Here is an 18,285-nt window from a genome sequence, read left to right on the forward strand (position 1 = left end):
CTTGTGTGATGCCCGATGCTCCCTTCCTGGTGTTTTATATTTGCTTGTGTGATGGCCGACGCACTCTTTTCCTGGTGTTGATGTTTGCTTGTATGACGACCAATGCTCTCTTCCTGGTGTTTGATATTTGCTTGTGTGATAGCCGGCACCCTCTCTTCCTGGTGTTTGATGTTTGCTCGTGTGATGGCTGATGCTCCCTTCCTGTTGTTTGATGTTTGCTTGCGTGATGGCTGAATCCCTCTCTTCCTGGTGTTTGATGTTTGCTCGTGTGATGGCTGATGCTCTCTACCTGGTGTTTGATGCTTGCTTGTGTGATAGCCGACGCTCTCTTCGTGGTGTATGATGTTTGCTTGTGTGATGGCTGATGCTCCTTTCCTTGTGTTTGATATTTGCTTATCTGATGGCCGACACTCTCTTCCTGGTGTTTGATGTTTGCTTGTGTGACGGCCGACGCCCTCTCATCCCGGTGTTTGATGTTTGCATGTGTGATGGCCGACGCTCTCTTACTGGTGTTTTGTATTTGCTTGTGTGATGGCCTACGCTATCTTCCTGGTATTTGATGTTTTCTTGTGTGATGGCTGATGCTCCCTTCCTGGTATTTGATGTTTGCTTGTGTGATGGCTGATGCTCCCTTCCTGGTGTTTGATATTTGCTTGTGTGATGGCCGAAACACTTTTTTCCTTATGTTTGATTTTTGCTTGTGTGATGGCCGATGCTCCCTTTCAGGTGTTTGATATTTGCTTGTGTGCTGGTTGACGCCCTTTCTTCCTGGTGTTTGATGTTTGCTTGTGTGATGCCCAATGCTCCCTTCCTGGTGTTTGATATTTGCTTGTGTGATGGCCGACGCACTCTTTTCCTGGTGTTGATGTTTGCTTGTGTGACCGCCGATGCTCTCTTCCTGGTGTTTGATATTTGCTTGTGTGATAGCCGGCGCCCTCTCTTCCTGGTGTTTGATGTTTGCTCATGTGATGGCTGATGCTTCCTTCCTGTTGTTTGATGTTTGCTTGCGTGATGACCAACTCGCTCTCTTCCTTGTGTTTGATGTTTGCTTGTGTGATGGCTGATGCTCCCTACCTGGTGTTTGATGTTTGCTTATGTGATGGCCTACGCCCTCCCTTCCTGGTGTTTGATGTTTGCTTGTGTGATGGCCGACGCTCTCTTCCTGGTCTATGATGTTTGCTTGTGTGATAGCTGATGCACTTTTTTCCTGGTGTTTGATGTCTGCTTGTGTGATGCCCGATGCTCCCTTCCTGGTGTTTTATATTTGCTTGTGTGATGGCCGACGCACTCTTTTCCTGGTGTTTGATGTTTGCTTGTGTGATGGCCGACGCCCTCTCATCCAGGTATTTGATGTTTGCATGTGTGATAGCCGACGCTCTCTTCCTGGTGTTTGATATTTGCTTGTGTGATGGCCGATGCTCCCTTCCTGGTGTTTGATGTTTGCTTGTGTGATGGCCGATGCTCCCTTCCTGTTGTTTGATATTTGCTTGTGTGATAGCCGACGCTCTCTTCCTGGTGTATGATGCTTACTTGTGATGGCCTATGCTCCCTTCCTGGTCTTTGATGTTTGCTTGTGTGATGGCCGACGCCCTCTCATCCAGGTGTTTGATGTTTGCGTGTATGATGGCCGACGCTCTCTTCCTGGTGTTTGATGTTTGCTTGTGTGATGGCCGACGCCCTCTCATCCAGGTGTTTGATGTTTGTGTGTGTGATGGCCGACGCTCCCTTCCTGGTGTTTGATATTTGCTTGTGTGATGGCCGACGCTGTCTTACTGGTGTTTGATGTTTGCTTGTGTGATGGCCGACGCTCTCTTCCTAGTGTTTGATGTTTGCTTGTGTGATGGCTGAGCTCCCTTCCTGATGTTTGATGTTTGCTTGTGTGATGGCTGATGCTCCCTTCCTGGTGTTTGATATTTGCTTGTGTAATGGCCGACGCACTCTTTTCCTGGTGTTTGATGTTTGCTTGTGTGATGGCCGATGCTCCCTTTCGGGTGTTTGATATTTGCTTGTGTGATGGTCGACGCCCTTTCTTCCTGGTGTTTGATGTTTGCTTGTGTGATGGCTGATGCTCCCTTCCTGATGTTTGATATTTGCTTGTGTGATAGCTGATGCACTCTTTTCCTGGTGTTTGATGTTTGCTTGTGTGATGCCCAATGCTCCCTTCCTGGTGTTTTATATTTGCTTGTGTGATGGCCGACGCACTCTTTTCCTGGTGTTGATGTTTGCTTGTGTGACGGCCAATGCTCTCTTCCTGGTGTTTGATATTTGCTTGTGTGATGGCCGACGCTCTCCTACTGGTGTTTGATGTTTGCTTGTGTGATGGCCGACGCTCTCTTCCTGGTGTTTGATGTTTGCTTGTGTGATGGCTGATGCTCCCTTCCCGATGTTTGACGTTTGCTTGTGTGATGGCTGATGCTCCCTTCCTGGTGTTTGATATTTGCTTGTGTAATGGCCGACGCACTCTTTTCCTTGTGTTTGATGTTTGCTTGTGTGATGGCCGATGCTCCCTTTTGGGTGTTTGATATTTGCTTGTGTGATGGTCGACACCCTTTCTTCCTGGTGTTTGTTGTTTGCTTGTGTGATGGCTGATGCTCCCTTCCTGATGTCTGATTTTTGCTTGTGTGATAGCTAATGCACTCTTTTCCTTGTGTTTGATGTTTGCTTGTGTGATGCCCGATGCTCCCTTCCTGGTGTTTTATATTTGCTTGTGTGATGGCCGATGCACTCTTTTCCTGGTGTTGATGTTTGCTTGTGTGATGGCCGACGCACTCTTTTCCTTATGTTTGATGTTTGCTTGTGTGATGGTCGATGCTCCCTTTCAGGTGTTTGATATTTGCTTGTGTGAGGGTCGACGCCCTTTCTTCCTGGTGTTTGATGTTTGCTTGTGTGATGGCCGATGCTCCCTTCCTGGTGTTTGATATTTGCCTGTGGGATAGCTGATGCACTCTTTTCCTGGTGTTTGATGTTTGCTTGTGTGATGCCCGATGCTCCCTTCCTGGTGTTTGATATTTGCTTGTGTGATGGCCGACGCACTCTTTTCCTGGTGTTGATGTTTGCTTGTGTGACGGCCGATGCTCTCTTCCTGGTGTTTGATATTTGCTTTTGTGCTAGCCGGCGCCCTCTCTTCCTGGTGTTTGATGTTTGCTTGTGTGATGGCTGATGCTTCCTTCCTGTTGTTTGATGTTTGCTTGCGTAATGGCCGACTCGCTCTCCTCCTGGTGTTTGATGTTTGCTTGTGTGATGGCTGATGCTCTCTACCTGGTGTTTGATGTTTGCTTGTGTGATGGCCTACGCCCTCCCTTCCTGGTGTTTGATGCTTGCTTGTGTGATGGCCGACGCTCTCTTCCTGGTGTATGATGTTTGCTTGTGTGATGGCCGATTCTCCCTTCCTGGTGTTTGATATTTGCTTGTGTGATGGCCGACGCTCTCTTACTGGTGTTTGATGTTTGCTTGTGTGATGGCCGACGCTCTCTTCCTGGTGTTTGATGTTTGCTTGTGTGATGGCCAACGCCCTCTCATCCAGGTATTTGATGTTTGCATGTGTGATAGCCGACGCTCTCTTCCTGGTGTTTGATATTTGCTTGTGTGATGGCCGATGCTCCCTTCCTGGTATTTGATATTTGATTGTGTCATGGTCGACGCTATCTTCCTGGTGTTTGATGTTTGCATGTGTGATGGCTGATGCTCCCTTCCCGTTGTTTGATATTTGCTTGTGTGATAGCCGACGCTCTCTTCCTGGTGTATGATGCTTACTTGTGATGGCCAATGCTCCCTTCCTGGCCTTTGATGTTTGCTTGTGTGATGACCGATGCCCTCTCATCCAGGTGTTTGATGTTTGCGTGTATGATGGCCGACGCTCTCTTCCTGGTGTTTGATGTTTGCTTGTGTGATGGCCGACGCCCTCTCATCCAGGTGTTTGATGTTTGTGTGTGTGATGGCCGACACTCCCTTCCTGGTGTTTGATATTTGCTTGTGTGATGGCCGACGCTCTCTTACTGGTGTTTGATGTTTGCTTGTGTGATGGCCGACGCTCTCTTCCTAGTGTTTGATGTTTGCTTGTGTGATGGCTGAGCTCCCTTCCTGATTTTTGATGTTTGCTTGTGTGATGGCTGATGCTCCCTTCCTGGTGTTTGATTTTTACTTGTGTAATGGCCGACGCACTCTTTTCCTGGTGTTTGATGTTTGCTTGTGTGATGGCCGATGCTCCCTTTCGGGTGTTTGATATTTGCTTGTGTGATGGTCGACGCCCTTTCTTCCTGGTGTTTGATGTTTGCTTGTGTGATGGCTGATGCTCCCTTCCTGATGTTTGATATTTACTTTTGTGATAGCTGATGCACTCTTTTCCTGGTGTTTGATGTTTGCTTGTGTGATGCCCTATGCTCCCTTCCTGGTGTTTTATATTTGCTTGTGTGATGGCCGACGCACTCTTTTCCTGGTGTTGATGTTTGCTTGTGTGACGGCCAATGCTCTCTTCCTGGTGTTTGATATTTGCTTGTGTGATGGCCGACGCTCTCTTACTGGTGTTTGATGTTTGCTTGTGTGATGGCCGCCGCTCTCTTCCTGGTGTTTGATGTTTGCTTGTGTGATGGCTGATGCTCCCTTCCTGATGTTTGATGTTTGCTTGTGTGATGCCTGATGGTCCCTTCCTGGTGTTTGATATTTGCTTGTGTAATGGCCGACGCACTCTTTTCCTGGTGTTTGATGTTTGCTTGTGTGATGGCTGATGCTCCCTTTTGGGTGTTTGATATTTGCTTGTGTGATGGTCACCACCCTTTCTTCCTGGTGTTTGTTGTTTGCTTGTATGATGGCGGATGCTCCCTTCCTGATGTTTGATAATTGCTTGTGTGATAGCTGATGCACTCTTTTCCTGGTGTTTGATGTTTGCTTGTGTGATGCCCGATACTCCCTTCCTGGTGTTTTATATTTGCTTGTGTGATGGCCGACGCACTCTTTTCCTGGTGTTGATGTTTGCTTGTGTGACGGCCAATGCTCTCTTCCTGGTGTTTGATATTTGCTTGTGTGATAGCCGGCACCCTCTCTTCCTGGTGTTTGATGTTTGCTCGTGTGATGGCTGATGCTCCCTTCCTGTTGTTTGATGTTTGCTTGCGTGATGGCTGAATCCCTCTCTTCCTGGTGTTTGATGTTTGCTCGTGTGATGGCTGATGCTCTCTACCTGGTGTTTGATGTTCGCTTGTGTGATGGCCGTCGCCCTCCCTTTCTGGTGTTTGATGCTTGCTTGTGTGATAGCCGACGCTCTCTTCCTGGTGTATGATGTTTGCTTGTGTGATGGCTGATGCTCCTTTCCTGGTGTTTGATATTTGCTTGTCTGATGGCCGACACTCTCTTCCTGGTGTTTGATGTTTGCTTGTGTGACGGCCGACGCCCTCTCATCCCGGTGTTTGATGTTTGCATGTGTGATGGCCGACGCTCTCTTACTGGTGTTTGGTATTTGCTTGTGTGATGGCCGACGCTCTCTTCCTGGTATTTGATGTTTTCTTGTGTGATGGCTGATGCTCCCTTCCTGGTATTTGATGTTTGCTTGTGTGATGGCTGATGCTCCCTTCCTGGTGTTTGATATTTGCTTGTGTGATGGCCGACGCACTATTTTCCTTATGTTTGAGTTTTTGCTTGTGTGATGGCCGATGCTCCCTTTCAGGTGTTTGATATTTGCTTGTGTGCTGGTTGACGCCCTTTCTTCCTGGTGTTTGATGTTTGCTTGTGTGATGGCTGATGCTCCCTTCCTGGTGTTTGATATTTGCTTGTGTGATAGCTGATGCAATCTTTTCCTGGTGTTTGATGTTTGCTTGTGTGATGCCCGATGCTCCCTTCCTGGTGTTTGATATTTGCTTGTGTGATGGCTGACGCACTCTTTTCCTGGTGTTGATGTTTGCTTGTGTGACCGCCGATGCTCTCTTCCTGGTGTTTGATATTTGCTTGTGCAATAGCCGGCGCCCGCTCTTCCTGGTGTTTGATGTTTGCTCGTGTGATGGCTGATGCTTCCTTCCTGGTGTTTGATGTTTGCTTGTGTGACGGCTGATGCTCCCTACCTTTTGTTTGATGTTTGCTTATGTGATGGCCTACGCCCTCCCTTCCTGGTGTTTGATGTTTGCTTGTGTGATGGCCGACGCTCTCTTCCTGGTGTTTGATGTTTGCTTGTGTGATGGCCGATGCTCCCTTCCTGTTGTTTGATATTTGCTTGTGTGATAGCCGACGCTCTCTTCTTGGTGTATGATGCTTACTTGTGATGGCCAATGCTCCCTTCCTGTTCTTTGATGTTTGCTTGTGTGATGGCCGACGCCCTCTCATCCAAGTGTTTGATGTTTGTGTGTGTGATGGCCGACTCTCCCTTCCTGGTTTTTGATATTTGCTTGTGTGATGGCCGACGCTCTCTTACTGGTGTTTGATGTTTGCTTGTGTGATGGCCGACGCTCTCTTCCTAGTGTTTGATGTTTGCTTGTGTGATGGCTGAGATCCCTTCCTGATGTTTGATGTTTGCTTGTGTGATGGCTGATGCTCCCTTCCTGGTGTTTGATATTTGCTTGTGTAATGGCCGACGCACTCTTTTCCTGGTGTTTGATGTTTGCTTGTGTGATGGCCGATGCTCCCTTTCGGGTGTTTGATATTTGTTTGTGTGATGGTCGACGCCCTTTCTTCCTGGTGTTTGATGTTTGCTTGTGTGATGGCTGATGCTCCCTTCCTGATGTTTGATATTTGCTTGTGTGATAGCTGATGCACTCTTTTCCTGGTGTTTGATGTTTGCTTGTGTGATGCCCTATGCTCCCTTCCTGGTGTTTTATATTTGCTTGTGTGATGGCCGACGCACTCTTTTCCTGGTGTTGTTGTTTGCTTATGTGACGGCCAATGCTCTCTTCCTGGTGTTTGATATTTGCTTGTGTGATGGCCGACGCTCTCTTACTGGTGTTTGATGTTTCTTGTGTGATGGCCGACGCTCTCTTCCTGGTGTTTGATGTTTGCTTGTGTGATGGCTGATGCTCCCTTCCTGATGTTTGCTTGTGTGATGGCTGATGCTCGCTTCCTGGTGTTTGATATTTGCTTGTGTGACGGCCGACGCCCTCTCATCCCGGTGTTTGATGTTTGCATGTGTGATGGCCGACGCTCTCTTACTGGTGTTTGGTATTTGCTTGTGTGATGGCCGACGCTCTCTTCCTGGTATTTGATATTTTCTTGTGTGATGGCTGATGCTCCCTTCCTGTTATTTGATGTTTGCTTGTGTGATGGCTGATGCTTCCTTCCTGGTGTTTGATATTTGCTTGTGTGATGGCTGATGCTTCCTTCCTGTTGTTTGATGTTTGCTTGCGTGATGACCAACTCGCTCTCTTCCTGGTGTTTGATGTTTGCTTGTGTGACGGCTGATGCTCCCTACCTGGTGTTTGATGTTTGCTTATGTGATGGCCTACGCCCTCCCTTCCTGGTGTTTGATGTTTGCTTGTGTGATGGCCGACACTCTCTTCCTGGTCTATGATGTTTGCTTGTGTGATGGCCGATGCTCTCTTCCTGGTGTTTGATATTTGCTTGTGTGATGGCCGACGCTCTCTTCCTGGGGTTTGATGTTTGCTTGTGTGATGGCCGAGGCCCTCTCATCCAGGTATTTGATGTTTGCATGTGTGATAGCCGACGCTCTCTTCCTGGTGTTTGATATTTGCTTGGTGATGGCCGATGCTCCCTTCCTGGTGTTTGATGTTTGCTTGTGTGATGGCCGATGCTCCCTTCCTGTTGTTTGATATTTGCTTGCGTGATAGCCGACGCTCTCTTCCTGGTGTATGATGCTTACTTGGGATGGCCAATGCTCCCTTCCTGGTCTTTGATGTTTGTGTGTGTGATGGCCGACGCTCCCTTCCTGGTGTTTGATATTTGCTTGTGTGATGGCCGACGCTCTCTTACTGGTGTTTGATGTTTGCTTGTGTGATGGCTGACGCTCTCTTCCTAGTGTTTGATGTTTGCTTGTGTGATGGCTGAGCTCCCTTCCTGATGTTTGATGTTTGCTTGTGTGATTGCTGATGCTCCCTTCCTGGTGTTTGATATTTGCTTGTGTAATGGCCGACGCACTCTTTTCCTGGTGTTTGATGTTTGCTCGTGTGATGGCTGATGCTCTCTACCTGGTGTTTGATGTTCGCTTGTGTGATGGCCGTCGCCCTCCTTTTCTGGTGTTTGATGCTTGCTTGTGTGATAGCCGACGCTCTCTTCCTGGTGTATGATGTTTGCTTGTGTGATGGCTGATGCTCCTTTCCTGGTGTTTGATATTTGCTTGTCTGATGGCCGACACTCTCTTCCTGGTGTTTGATGTTTGCTTGTGTGACGGCCGACGCCCTCTCATCCCGGTGTTTGATGTTTGCATGTGTGATAGCCGACGCTCTCTTACTGGTGTTTGGTATTTGCTTGTGTGATGGCCGACGCTCTCTTCCTGGTATTTGATGTTTTCTTGTGTGATGGCTGATGCTCCCTTCCTGGTATTTGATGTTTGCTTGTGTGATGGCTGATGCTCCCTTCCTGGTGTTTGATATTTGCTTGTGTGATGGCCGACGCACTATTTTCCTTATGTTTGAGTTTTTGCTTGTGTGATGGCCGATGCTCCCTTTCAGGTGTTTGATATTTGCTTGTGTGCTGGTTGACGCCCTTTCTTCCTGGTGTTTGATGTTTGCTTGTGTGATGGCTGATGCTCCCTTCCTGGTGTTTGATATTTGCTTGTGTGATAGCTGATGCAATCTTTTCCTGGTGTTTGATGTTTGCTTGTGTGATGCCCGATGCTCCCTTCCTGGTGTTTGATATTTGCTTGTGTGATGGCCGACGCACTCTTTTCCTGGTGTTGATGTTTGCTTGTGTGACCGCCGATGCTCTCTTCCTGGTGTTTGATATTTGCTTGTGCAATAGCCGGCGCCCGCTCTTCCTGGTGTTTGATGTTTGCTCGTGTGATGGCTGATGCTTCCTTCCTGGTGTTTGATGTTTGCTTGTGTGACGGCTGATGCTCCCTACCTTTTGTTTGATGTTTGCTTATGTGATGGCCTACGCCCTCCCTTCCTGGTGTTTGATGTTTGCTTGTGTGATGGCCGACGCTCTCTTCCTGGTGTTTGATGTTTGCTTGTGTGATGGCCGATGCTCCCTTCCTGTTGTTTGATATTTGCTTGTGTGATAGCCGACGCTCTCTTCTTGGTGTATGATGCTTACTTGTGATGGCCAATGCTCCCTTCCTGGTCTTTGATGTTTGCTTGTGTGATGGCCGACGCCCTCTCATCCAAGTGTTTGATGTTTGTGTGTGTGATGGCCGACGCTCACTTCCTGGTGTTTGATATTTGCTTGTGTGATGGCCGACGCTCTCTTACTGGTGTTTGATATTTGTTTGTGTGATGGCCGACGCTCTCTTCCTAGTGTTTGATGTTTGCTTGTGTGATGGCTGAGCTCCCTTCCTGATGTTTGATGTTTGCTTGTGTGATGGCTGATGCTCCCTTCCTGGTGTTTGATATTTGCTTGTGTGATGGCTGATGCTCCCTTCCTGATGTTTGATATTTGCTTGTGTGATAGCTGATGCACTCTTTTCCTGGTGTTTGATGTTTGCTTGTGTGATGCCCTATGCTCCCTTCCTGGTGTTTTATATTTGCTTGTGTGATGGCCGACGCACTCTTTTCCTGGTGTTGATGTTTGCTTGTGTGACGGCCAATGCTCTCTTCCTGGTGTTTGATATTTGCTTGTGTGATGGCCGACGCTCTCTTACTGGTGTTTGATGTTTCTTGTGTGATGGCCGACGCTCTCTTCCTGGTGTTTGATGTTTGCTTGTGTGATGGCTGATGCTCCCTTCCTGATGTTTGCTTGTGTGATGGCTGATGCTCCCTTCCTGGTGTTTGATATTTGCTTGTGTGACGGCCGACGCCCTCTCATCCCGGTGTTTGATGTTTGCATGTGTGATGGCCGACGCTCTCTTACTGGTGTTTGGTATTTGCTTGTGTGATGGCCGACGCTCTCTTCCTGGTATTTGATGTTTTCTTGTGTGATGGCTGATGCTCCCTTCCTGTTATTTGATGTTTGCTTGTGTGATGGCTGATGCTCCCTTCCTGGTGTTTGATATTTGCTTGTGTGATGGCTGATGCTTCCTTCCTGTTGTTTGATGTTTGCTTGCGTAATGGCCGACTCGCTCTCCTCCTGGTGTTTGATGTTTGCTTGTGTGATGGCTGATGCTCTCTACCTGGTGTTTGATGTTTGCTTGTGTGATGGCCTACGCCCTCCCTTCCTGGTGTTTGATGCTTGCTTGTGTGATGGCCGACGCTCTCTTCCTGGTGTATGATGTTTGCTTGTGTGATGGCCGATGCTCCCTTCCTGGTGTTTGATATTTGCTTGTGTGATGGCCGACGCTCTCTTACTGGTGTTTGATGTTTGCTTGTGTGATGGCCGACGCTCTCTTCCTGGTGTTTGATGTTTGCTTGTGTGATGGCCAACGCCCTCTCATCCAGGTATTTGATGTTTGCATGTGTGATAGCCGACGCTCTCTTCCTGGTGTTTGATATTTGCTTGTGTGATGGCCGATGCTCCCTTCCTGGTATTTGATATTTGATTGTGTCATGGTCGACGCTATCTTCCTGGTGTTTGATGTTTGCATGTGTGATGGCTGATGCTCCCTTCCCGTTGTTTGATATTTGCTTGTGTGATAGCCGACGCTCTCTTCCTGGTGTATGATGCTTACTTGTGATGGCCAATGCTCCCTTCCTGGCCTTTGATGTTTGCTTGTGTGATGACCGACGCCCTCTCATCCAGGTGTTTGATGTTTGCGTGTATGATGGCCGACGCTCTCTTCCTGGTGTTTGATGTTTGCTTGTGTGATGGCCGACGCCCTCTCATCCAGGTGTTTGATGTTTGTGTGTGTGATGGCCGACACTCCCTTCCTGGTGTTTGATATTTGCTTGTGTGATGGCCGACGCTCTCTTACTGGTGTTTGATGTTTGCTTGTGTGATGGCCGACGCTCTCTTCCTAGTGTTTGATGTTTGCTTGTGTGATGGCTGAGCTCCCTTCCTGATTTTTGATGTTTGCTTGTGTGATGGCTGATGCTCCCTTCCTGGTGTTTGATTTTTGCTTGTGTAATGGCCGACGCACTCTTTTCCTGGTGTTTGATGTTTGCTTGTGTGATGGCCGATGCTCCCTTTCGGGTGTTTGATATTTGCTTGTGTGATGGTCGACGCCCTTTCTTCCTGGTGTTTGATGTTTGCTTGTGTGATGGCTGATGCTCCCTTCCTGATGTTTGATATTTACTTTTGTGATAGCTGATGCACTCTTTTCCTGGTGTTTGATGTTTGCTTGTGTGATGCCCTATGCTCCCTTCCTGGTGTTTTATATTTGCTTGTGTGATGGCCGACGCACTCTTTTCCTGGTGTTGATGTTTGCTTGTGTGACGGCCAATGCTCTCTTCCTGGTATTTGATATTTGCTTGTGTGATGGCCGACGCTCTCTTACTGGTGTTTTATGTTTGCTTGTGTGATGGCCGCCGCTCTCTTCCTGGTGTTTGATGTTTGCTTGTGTGATGGCTGATGCTTCCTTCCTGTTGTTTGATGTTTGCTTGCGTGATGACCAACTCGCTCTCTTCCTGGTGTTTGATGTTTGCTTGTGTGATGACTGATGCTCCCTACCTGGTGTTTGATGTTTGCTTATGTGATGGCCTACGCCCTCCCTTCCTGGTGTTTTATGTTTGCTTGTGTGATGGCCGACGCTCTCTTCCTGGTCTATGATGTTTGCTTGTGTGATGGCCGATGCTCTCTTCCTGGTGTTTGATATTTGCTTGTGTGATGGCCGACGCTCTCTTCCTGGTGTTTGATGTTTGCTTGTGTGATGGCCGACGCCCTCTCATCCAGGTATTTGATGTTTGCATGTGTGATAGCCGGCGCTCTCTTCCTGGTGTTTGATATTTGCTTGTGTGATGGCCGATGCTCCCTTCCTGGTGTTTGATGTTTGCTTGTGTGATGGCCGATGCTCCCTTCCTGTTGTTTGATATTTGCTTGTGTGATAGCCGACGCTCTCTTCCTGGTGTATGATGCTTACTTGTGATGGCCAATGCTCCCTTCCTGGTCTTTTATGTTTGCTTGTGTGATGGCCGACGCCCTCTCATCCAGGTGTTTGATGTTTGCGTGTATGATGGCCGACGCTCTCTTCCTGGTGTTTGATGTTTGCTTGTGTGATGGCCGACGCCCTCTCATCCAGGTTTTTGATGTTTGTGTGTGTGATGGCCGACGCTCCCTTCCTGGTATTTGATATTTGCTTGTGTGATGTCCGACGCTCTCTTACTGGTGTTTGATGTTTGCTTGTGTGATGGCCGACGCTCTCTTCCTAGTGTTTGATGTTTGCTTGTGTGATGGCTGAGCTCCCTTCCTGATGTTTGATGTTTGCTTGTGTGATGGCTGATGCTCCCTTCCTGGTGTACGATATTTGCTTGTGTAATGGCCGACGCACTCTTTTCCTGGTGTTTGATGTTCGCTTGTGTGATGGCCGATGCTCCCTTTCGAGTGTTTGATATTTGCTTGTGTGATGGTCGACGCCCTTTCTTCCTGGTGTTTGATGTTTGCTTGTGTGATGGCTGATGCTCCCTTCCTGATGTTTGATATTTGCTTGTGTGATAGCTGATGCACTCTTTTCCTGGTGTTTGATGTTTGCTTGTGTCATGCCCTATGCTCCCTTCCTGGTGTTTTATATTTGCTTGTGTGATGGCCGACGCACTCTTTTCCTGGTGTTGATGTTTGCTTGTGTGACGGCCAATGCTCTCTTCCTGGTGTTTGATATTTGCTTGTGTGATGGCCGACGCTCTCTTACTGGTGTTTGATGTTTGCTTGTGTGATGGCCGACGCTCTCTTCCTGGTGTTTGATGTTTGCTTGTGTGATGGCTGATGCTCCCTTCCTGATGTTTGACGTTTGCTTGTGTGATGGCTGTTGCTCCCTTCCTGGTGTTTGATATTTGCTTGTGTAATGGCCGACGAACTCTTTTCCTGGTGTTTGATGTTTGCTTGTGTGATGGTCGATGCTCCCTATTGGGTGTTTGATATTTGCTTGTGTGATGGTCGACACCCTTTCTTCCTGGTGTTTGTTGTTTGCTTGTGTGATGGCTGATGCACTCTTTTCCTGGTGTTTGATGTTTGCTTGTGTGATGCCCGATGCTCCCTTCCTGGTGTTTTATATTTGCTTGTGTGATGGCCGATGCACTCTTTTCCTGGTGTTGATGTTTGCTTGTGTGATGGCCGACGCACTCTTTTCCTTATGTTTGATGTTTGCTTGTGTGATGGCCGATGCTCCCTTTCAGGTGTTTGATATTTGCTTGTGTGAGGGTCGACGCCCTTTCTTCCTGGTGTTTGATGTTTGCTTGTGTGATGGCCGATGCTCCCTTCCTGGTGTTTGATATTTGCCTGTGTGATAGCTGATGCACTCTTTTCCTGGTGTTTGATGTTTGCTTGTGTGATGCCCGATGCTCCCTTCCTGGTGTTTGATATTTGCTTGTGTGATGGCCGACGCACTCTTTTCCTGGTGTTGATGTTTGCTTGTGTGACGGCCGATGCTCTCTTCCTGGTGTTTGATATTTGCTTTTGTGCTAGCCGGCGCCCTCTCTTCCTGGTGTTTGATGTTTGCTTGTGTGATGGCAGATGCTTCCTTCCTGTTGTTTGATGTTTGCTTGCGTAATGGCCGACTCGCTCTCCTCCTGGTGTTTGATGTTTGCTTGTGTGATGGCTGATGCTCTCTACCTGGTGTTTGATGTTTGCTTGTGTGATGGCCTACGCCCTCCCTTCCTGGTGTTTGATGCTTGCTTGTGTGATGGCCGACGCTCTCTTCCTGGTGTATGATGTTTGCTTGTGTGATGGCCGATGCTCCCTTCCTGGTGTTTGATATTTGCTTGTGTGATGGCCGACGCTCTCTTACTGGTGTTTGATGTTTGCTTGTGTGATGGCCGACGCTCTCTTCCTGGTGTTTGATGTTTGCTTGTGTGATGGCCAACGCCCTCTCATCCAGGTATTTGATGTTTGCATGTGTGATAGCCGACGCTCTCTTCCTGGTGTTTGATATTTGCTTGTGTGATGGCCGATGCTCCCTTCCTGGTGTTTGATATTTGATTGTGTCATGGCCGACGCTATCTTCCTGGTGTTTGATGTTTGCATGTGTGATGGCTGATGCTCCCTTCCCATTGTTTGATATTTGCTTGTGTGATAGCCGACGCTCTCTTCCTGGTGTATGATGCTTACTTGTGATGGCCAATGCTCCCTTCCTGGCCTTTGATGTTTGCTTGTGTGATGGCCGACGCCCTCTCATCCAGGTGTTTGATGTTTGCGTGTATGATGGCCGACGCTCTCTTCCTGGTGTTTGATGTTTGCTTGTGTGATGGCCGACGCCCTCTCATCCAGGTTTTTGATGTTTGTGTGTGTGATGGCCGACGCTCCCTTCCTGGTATTTGATATTTGCTTGTGTGATGGCCGACGCTCTCTTACTGGTGTTTGATGTTTGCTTGTGTGATGGCCGACGCTCTCTTCCTGGTGTTTGATGTTTGCTTGTGTGATGGCCGACGCCCTCTCATCCAGGTATTTGATGTTTGCATGTGTGATAGCCGGCGCTCTCTTCCTGGTGTTTGATATTTGTTTGTGTGATGGCCGATGCTCCCTTCCTGGTGTTTGATGTTTGCTTGTGTGATGGCCGATGCTCCCTTCCTGTTGTTTGATATTTGCTTGTGTGATAGCCGACGCTCTCTTCCTGGTGTATGATGCTTACTTGTGATGGCCAATGCTCCCTTCCTGGTCTTTGATGTTTGCTTGTGTGATGGCCGACGCCCTCTCATCCAGGTGTTTGATGTTTGCGTGTATGATGGCCGACGCTCTCTTCCTGGTGTTTCATGTTTGCTTGTGTGATGGCCGACGCCCTCTCATCCAGGTTTTTGATGTTTGTGTGTGTGATGGCCGACGCTCCCTTCCTGGTATTTGATATTTGCTTGTGTGATGGCCGACGCTCTCTTACTGGTGTTTGATGTTTGCTTGTGTGATGGCCGACGCTCTCTTCCTAGTGTTTGATGTTTGCTTGTGTGATGGCTGAGCTCCCTTCCTGATGTTTGATGTTTGCTTGTGTGATGGCTGATGCTCCCTTCCTGGTGTTTGATATTTGCTTGTGTAATGGCCGACGCACTCTTTTTCTGGTGTTTGATGTTTGCTTGTGTGATGGCCGATGCTCCCTTTCGGGTGTTTGATATTTGCTTGTATGATGGTCGACGCCCTTTCTTCCTGGTGTTTGATGTTTGCTTGTGTGATGGCTGATGCTCCCTTCCTGATGTTTGATATTTGCTTGTGTGATAGCTGATGCACTCTTTTCCTGGTGTTTGATGTTTGCTTGTGTCATGCCCTATGCTCCCTTCCTGGTGTTTTATATTTGCTTGTGTGATGGCCGACGTACTCTTTTCCTGGTGTTGATGTTTGCTTGTGTGATGGCCAATGCTCTCTTCCTGGTGTTTGATATTTGCTTGTGTGATGGCCGACGCTCTCTTACTGGTGTTTGATGTTTGCTTGTGTGATGGCCGACGCTCTCTTCCTGGTGTTTGATGTTTGCTTGTGTGATGGCTGATGCTCCCTTCCTGATGTTTGACGTTTGCTTGTGTGATGGCTGTTGCTCCCTTCCTGGTGTTTGATATTTGCTTGTGTAATGGCAGACGCACTCTTTTCCTGGTGTTTGATGTTTGCTTGTGTGATGGCCGATGCTCCCTATTGGGTGTTTGATATTTGCTTGTGTGATGGTCGACACCCTTTCTTCCTGGTGTTTGTTGTTTGCTTGTGTGATGGCCGATGCTCCCTTTCAGGTGTTTGATATTTGCTTGTGTGAGGGTCGACGCCCTTTCTTCCTGGTGTTTGATGTTTGCTTGTGTGATGGCCGATGCTCCCTTCCTGGTGTTTGATATTTGCCTGTGTGATAGCTGATGCACTCTTTTCCTGGTGTTTGATGTTTGCTTGTGTGATGCCCGATGCTCCCTTCCTGGTGTTTGATATTTGCTTGTGTGATGGCCGACGCACTCTTTTCCTGGTGTTGATGTTTGCTTGTGTGACGGCCGATGCTCTCTTCCTGGTGTTTAATATTTGCTTTTGTGCTAGCCGGCGCCCTCTCTTCCTGGTGTTTGATGTTTGCTTGTGTGATGGCAGATGCTTCCTTCCTGTTGTTTGATGTTTGCTTGCGTAATGGCCGACTCGCTCTCCTCCTGGTGTTTGATGTTTGCTTGTGTGATGGCTGATGCTCTCTACCTGGTGTTTGATGTTTGCTTGTGTGATGGCCTACGCCCTCCCTTCCTGGTGTTTGATGCTTGCTTGTGTGATGGCCGACGCTCTCTTCCTGGTGTATGATGTTTGCTTGTGTGATGGCCGATGCTCCCTTCCTGGTGTTTGATATTTGCTTGTGTGATGGCCGACGCTCTCTTACTGGTGTTTGATGTTTGCTTGTGTGATGGCCGACGCTCTCTTCCTGGTGTTTGATGTTTGCTTGTGTGATGGCCAACGCCCTCTCATCCAGGTATTTGATGTTTGCATGTGTGATAGCCGACGCTCTCTTCCTGGTGTTTGATATTTGCTTGTGTGATGGCCGATGCTCCCTTCCTGGTGTTTGATATTTGATTGTGTCATGGCCGACGCTATCTTCCTGGTGTTTGATGTTTGCATGTGTGATGGCTGATGCTCCCTTCCCGTTGTTTGATATTTGCTTGTGTGATAGCCGATGCTCTCTTCCTGGTGTATGATGCTTACTTGTGATGGCCAATGCTCCCTTCCTGGCCTTTGATGTTTGCTTGTGTGATGGCCGACGCCCTCTCATCCAGGTGTTTGATGTTTGCGTGTATCATGGGCGACGCTCTCTTCCTGGTGTTTGATGTTTGCTTGTGTGATGGCCGACGCCCTCTCATCCAGGTGTTTGATGTTTGTGTGTGTGATGGCCGACGCTCCCTTCCTGGTGTTTGATATTTGCTTGTGTGATGGCCGACGCTCTCTTACTGGTGTTTGATGTTTGCTTGTGTGATGGCCGACGCTCTCTTCCTAGTGTTTGATGTTTGCTTGTGTGATGGCTGAACTCCCTTCCTGATTTTTGATGTTTGCTTGTGTGATGGCTGATGCTCCCTTCCTGGTGTTTGATATTTGCTTGTGTAATGGCCGACGCACTCTTTTCCTGGTGTTTGATGTTTGCTTGTGTGATGGCCGATGCTCCCTTTCGGGTGTTTGATATTTGCTTGTGTGATGGTCGACGCCCTTTCTTCCTGGTGTTTGATGTTTGCTTGTGTGATGGCTGATGCACTCTTTTCCTGGTGCTTGATGTTTGCTAGTGTGATGCCCTATGCTCCCTTCCTGGTGTTTTATATTTGCTTGTGTGATGGCCGACGCACTCTTTTCCTGGTGTTGATGTTTGCTTGTGTGACGGCCAATGCTCTCTTCCTGGTGTTTGATATTTGCTTGTGTGATGCCGACGCTCTCTTACTGGTGTTTGATGTTTGCTTGTGTGATGGCCACCGCTCTCTTCCTGGTGTTTGATGTTTGCTTGTGTGATGGCTGATACTCCCTTCCTGATGTATGATGTTTGCTTGTGTGATGGCTGATGCTCCCTTCCTGGTGTTTGATATTTGCTTGTGTAATGGCCGACGCACTCTTTTCCTGGTGTTTGATGTTTGCTTGTGTGATGGTCGACACCCTTTCTTCCTGGTGTTTGTTGTTTGCTTGTGTGATGGCGGATGCTCCCTTCCTGATGTTTGATATTTGCTTGTGTGATAGCTGATGCACTTTTTTCCTGGTGTTTGATGTTTGCTTGTGTGATGCCCGATGCTCCCTTCCTGGTGTTTTATATTTGCTTGTGTGATGGCCGACGCACTCTTTTCCTGGTGTTGATGTTTGCTTGTATGACGACCAATGCTCTCTTCCTGGTGTTTGATATTTGCTTGTGTGATAGCCGGCACCCTCTCTTCCTGGTGTTTGATGTTTGCTCGTGTGATGGCTGATGCTCCCTTCCTGTTGTTTGATGTTTGCTTGCGTGATGGCTGAATCCCTCTCTTCCTGGTGTTTGATGTTTGCTCGTGTGATGGCTGATGCTCTCTACCTGGTGTTTGATGCTTGCTTGTGTGATAGCCGACGCTCTCTTCGTGGTGTATGATGTTTGCTTGTGTGATGGCTGATGCTCCTTTCCTTGTGTTTGATATTTGCTTATCTGATGGCCGACACTCTCTTCCTGGTGTTTGATGTTTGCTTGTGTGACGGCCGACGCCCTCTCATCCCGGTGTTTGATGTTTGCATGTGTGATGGCCGACGCTC

This window comes from Lissotriton helveticus, chromosome 3_2 (assembly GCF_964261635.1).
Source record: "Lissotriton helveticus chromosome 3_2, aLisHel1.1, whole genome shotgun sequence".
Lineage (NCBI taxonomy): Eukaryota > Metazoa > Chordata > Amphibia > Caudata > Salamandridae > Lissotriton > Lissotriton helveticus.